The sequence below is a fragment of the Mus caroli genome, chromosome 16 (assembly GCF_900094665.2).
Source record: "Mus caroli chromosome 16, CAROLI_EIJ_v1.1, whole genome shotgun sequence".
Classification (NCBI taxonomy): domain Eukaryota; kingdom Metazoa; phylum Chordata; class Mammalia; order Rodentia; family Muridae; genus Mus; species Mus caroli.
The window spans coordinates 20,403,047-20,408,337 of NC_034585.1; the positions used below are offsets into that span (position 1 = coordinate 20,403,047).

General features: G+C 41.9%; 1 pseudogene; it reads right to left on the minus strand.

The window, feature by feature from the left end:
• Positions 1-3,925: 3,925 nt before the first annotated feature.
• On the minus strand, positions 3,926-5,066 carry LOC110312043 (annotated as a pseudogene).
• Positions 5,067-5,291: the final 225 nt, after the last annotated feature.

A 5,291-nucleotide genomic window follows, 5' to 3' on the forward strand; every position in this document is an offset into this window, starting at 1 on the left:
ATAACTTGTTGACAAAACATTTTAAATACTTGGCTGTAAAGGGGCAGTGACTAATTGTACTTTTAATTATTTTTCTTAAGGAGCGGTTGTAACTAGAAAGCTTGAAAAGTTATTAAGAGTCACATGTGTATAATTTATTTATTTATTAACTAGAAATATGCATAAGCAATTGCCGTTTCTCAGCCCCACATTGGTCGCCAAATGTTGTGTCCAGCCAGCAGATCACAGGTCTGGGTTCGAGCCTGGAAAGGCATTTTGAAAACCTGGAAGAGAAGAGGGACTAGGCGACGAGAGAAAGAAATGTAGCTAAGTCAAAGCAGATTCTGATCAAAGCTCAATTTTACTGTTCCACATGCAGTTATGAAGCAGGGGAAGGGGGCCCGATTCCTGCCAAATAATCTCGGGGTCCAGTAACAGGGTGACCACGTGTATGGCTCCGAACAGCAAAGCGGCAGGTTCCAGCAGTGGGCATGGAAGAATGATTGAGTAGGAAGCTCCACCCCTGAGCAAGCAGGTTTCAGGCTGGAGGAGGAGAGACTACAGCAAGTATTTTGCTGAGAACTCTTGCATCTATCTGAACCTTACATTCTTTAGCAATTACTACTTCATTGGAAAAAAAAAGCAGAGAGAAAATTAAAATATTTCATTTATTTAAAATATCAGTGATATTTAAAATTTCATTTAGAATAACAATCAAATAACCTATAGATATACCTCAAGGCCTTGGAAAAACAAGAAAAATCCAAACCCCAAAACAATAGGCATCAGGAAGCAGTAATGTTCAGGATAAAATGACTGAAATGGAGATGGTGCAAAGACAATGCAAAAAGGTTTTTTGTTTTGTCTTTTTGCTTTTTGTTTGTTTGTTTGTTTGTTTTAAAGAAAAACCAAATAAGATTGACAAACACATGGCTAAACTAATAAAAAGACCCAAATCAATACAATTAGAGGTGAAGGGGGGAAGTCTATTGATTCCAATACAATACAGAGAATCATGAGGATATATCCCAAAGCTTATATTCCTAGACACTGTACAGTATAAAAGAAATAGACTGATTAATTCCTAGACACATATGATCTATAACAATTACATTAAAAAGATAAAAACAGACAAACAGGTCCTTAATGATCAATGAGATTGAACAGTCATGGGAAGTCTTCCAACAGTGACTTTGCAATTCTACCAAACCCTTTCTCTTCCCCGAAGAGAGTAGCAATGAAAAACATAACATAATAAGGGATGTACAAAACAAGCTCATGGCTGCTAGACTAAATGAGGAGACTGCTCCTTGAAAACCTGGAAGAAAGGCTGCACCCCCTTCACTCTTGTACAATTTAGTGCTTGAAGTTTAGCTAGGACAGTGTGTGTGTGTGTGTGTGTGTGTGTGTGAGAGAGAGAGAGAGAGAGAGAGAGAGAGAGAGAGGGAGAGGGAGAGGGAGAGAGAGACAGGTATGGAGGGAGGAAGAGGGAGGGAGGGAGAGGGAGGAAGGGAGAGAGAAACAAAGAGAGACAAATAGGAAAGTAAGGAGTCAAATTACTCATATTTGGAAATTATGTATGCCTATAGTTAAAAAAGAAAACAAAAACAAAACAAAACAAAACAGCAAACAAAAAAACCCCAACTCTATGAGAAAACTCTCAGGCCTGCTAGCTACTTTCATCAAAGTAAGAGGGTACAAAAATCTAGTTAGCAAGTTCAGTAGTTTTTCCATATGTCAATAATAGACATTTCAAGAAAGAAATCAGAAAAATTCCCATTCACAAGAGGTTAAAGAATAAGCCTAATTGTGGAGGTAAAATGAAAACTGTTTACAATGAAACTTTATGATATAGAAAAAATAAATAGAAAAAGCACACAGGCTGGGTGGTAGTGGTGCACACCTTTGATCCCAGTGCTTGGGAAGCAGAGGCAGGTGGATCTCTGCGAGTTCAGGTCCAGCCTGGTCTATAGAGAGAATTCCAGGACAGCTAAGGCTACACAGAAAAAAAAAAAAACCTTTCTCAACAAACAAACAAACAAAACAAAACAAGCAAAAAAAAAAAACAAAAACAAAAAACCAAACCAAAAACAAAACCAGACAGAGAGACAAACAAACAAACAAAAACATTCAAAAATAGAAGGCTTTCCTAGCTCTTGAATGGGCAGAATTGATCTGACATTGTGAAAATGGTTTTATGACTGAAAGTTATCTAAAGACTCCATGCAATCCTAATGATGCTCCTCCCATAACTAGAAGTAATAATTTTAAAATTAAGGATCTTGAAGAGCCGCAGAAATCCTTAACAGAAAGGACAACGCTAGAGTCAACAAAATACCTGATATCAAATCACACTACTCAGCCATCATAATAAAATCAGCATTGTAGTGGCACACAAAAATCTCAAATATATAAACCAAATCAAACGACCCAGGGAAACAGCTCATAATGCTATAGCCACTCTATGTCTCTCTTTGCTGTGACAAAATATGCTTGGCAAAGCAGCTTAAGGAACGGTCTGCTTGGGCTTAGGGTTTGAGGGAGCAGGCCGTCATGGCAGGAAAGTCTTGATAGCAGGCATGGGAAACAGTTGTTTGATTTGAGTCTGCAGTCAGTAAGCAAAGAAAGATGAAGACTGATGTTTAGCCTGCTTCCTCTTTTGTATTCTCAGTGATGACAGAAGTAACTGTGGGCTTGTTGCGCCAACGAACCTGACTATGTGGGTTCTTGGTCTTTGGAACTGGTTGGTGGAGTGAACGTGAAAGAGTTTGGAGCTACACACAGGAGAAGCTCCTGAGTGCTGGTGTGTCGTATAAGGGGATGATCATGTTGTGAGTTTTGAAGACCAGAATGCAGAGAGAAATGTGGAGAGTGAACGCCAGGATCACAAAGTTTCAGAAAAGAACAGGTAACTTAGATCATATGCTATTTTGGCAAAGAATCTGGTTGTATTCTGCCACATTAAAAAAAAAAAAACTTGAATGAGGCTGAGTATCAAGAAACGCAATAAATTGTTTGACAGAGACAAGACAGCACAGCATTTATGGTTGCTGCTCACCACACTTAGTGAGAACTGTAGTGAAAATTCAAAGCAGAAAGATGTGAAAGCTTGTGGGTTGACAAAGATGACTGTGACTGACGTGAAGTGTCAAGATGGGGTGAACAAGATTCTCATGGACAGAGGCACTATAATTGTTGTGATTAACACAATTGGGCAGAAACCAGTACAGGCAAGAACATATCCACTGCCAACCACTGAAAACTCCAGGGTGTAACCATGACCACACACTCAAAACTTTTCCCTGGAAAAGGTGAATAAGCAGGGATGGCTTTCAGGACATTCTGAGCCGCAGGGCTGCATCAAGAAATGTATCCCAGGCACTGGCTGCCCCAATTAAACATTAGTTAAATTCCACTAAATTCTCTCTCTCTCTCTCTCTCTCTCTCTCTCTCTCTCTCTCTCTCTCTCTCTCTCTCTTTTTTCAAGGTTCATTTGGTGTTTTTATTGGCTTGACCATTTAGGTAGTTGTTTGTATCATCCATTTGTAGCTATTACTTTTTACAGAATATTGCAATGTACACCACAGAGACATATAATACACAAAATGACATCCTTTAGAGCAGTTATGAACAGGAGATGCATAATGCATTTACACACTGGAGCTGGGATATGACTAATTGGGAACTCATTGGCTTAGGCATGTTTGGTGAGGGTTTGTAGCACAGCGGCACAACCAGGCTCACGGGATAATTGAAGCCTGCACACAGTTGGCAGTGTGACTTGGGGACAGTGGGACTGTTACATTAACCAGGTTACCGCTACACAAGTACCACTGTAGCATCAAGGTAGAGTAATAGGAACTGAGGTTTTCCGCAGGCTACCTTAAAAGCTGTGGGAAGTGAAGTTTTCTCCAGGCTACCTTAACACAACCGCACTAACCACAGCTCAGAGGAGGAGACAGTGTGTGGTCTCCATAGAGATCCTGCTGCAGCATGGACAGTGAAGTACTAGGATTTCTGTCTGGATCCCCCAGAGCATAGCTTCACTTTTCTTCAGGTGGGCCTCCTCTTCAGGAGTCACCATCACAACATCCAAGATTCCATTTAGTCCTAGGTTAGAGGGCGCTGAGAAAGACCGAATTCTTTACTCCATAGAGACCCTTAATCATGGTGGAAATAGAAGGCACCTGTCTAGGATTCTTCCTTTTGCTCTTGGCCAAGTCTGCTACAGAGAGTCCAGTGGCCTAGCACATACATAACCTTTCAGTTTGATCACCTCTTAGGCACTGTCAGGCACCTGTTTGTGCCCACTCCTTCCACTGCTCCTTGTCTGCAGCAATGCCGAGTCCAGGGAGACACAGGCAACATTCATGCCACTCCACGCAGGCATAGCGGAGGGTCCATGTTTCCCTAGAACTCATCCATAACAGCCCACGGGATGAACTTCCAGCCTTTGTTCCATCAGGTAATGGGACCCAGCTGAATTCAGACTGTGACCACTTCTGATAACTCAGTTTTGGGGAAAGCCACTTATTTTCCAAGCCACATAAGTCAAGAAATACCCTGGGTTTGAAGCTACAAGCAGCTTGCAGTTTGGATTGTAGTTCACAACGTTGGCAATGAAGAACTTGAAGAGGTTCATGTTTTGTTGGACCAAATTAAGCTGGCTCTCTCCCTTATGCTGATGCCCCATCCCCCATGCTGCTTACTCCCACCCTTAGCCCCCCATACCCCTACCTCTCCACCCCTAACCCCGCCTTTACCTCCTACCTCCCCACCCCCACCCATATTGTGACAATGACCACTTGGAGTTTGCAGTCACATTATAGTCTTTGCAAGAGTCTATTTTCTGTGTTCTGCAAAAAGGCTGCAATGTTGGACATCCATCATCTCTCTCTTTATTTTGTCTTCCATGACATCAATGAGAGCAAGCTCACCTGCCAAATCCTTCATTAAGATACTGATGGCACAAGCCATGCCAACAGTGTAGAACCCAACAATATATGCATAATCTTGTTGGGGGGGGGAGCAGGGTGGTGGCTATTCTCCTTAAGATTCATGATCAGTTGGTCCTTGAGAGTTGCCATCTTGGACTTTGAACCTTTGGGGATGGCAGCATGGTCTGGGCTTGGGGACAGTGGCTCTCCAACAAGCTTCACTTGTTGTTTTGAGACAGGATCTTCCTGTGTAGCTCGGATTGGCCCCCTGATGATTTCCCCTCTTCAACTTCTAAATGCTGAGGTTACAGGTGTGGGATACCACGCCCAACTCCTAGTCTACTCCTAAATATATGTTCTGGAAGACATTTCAAA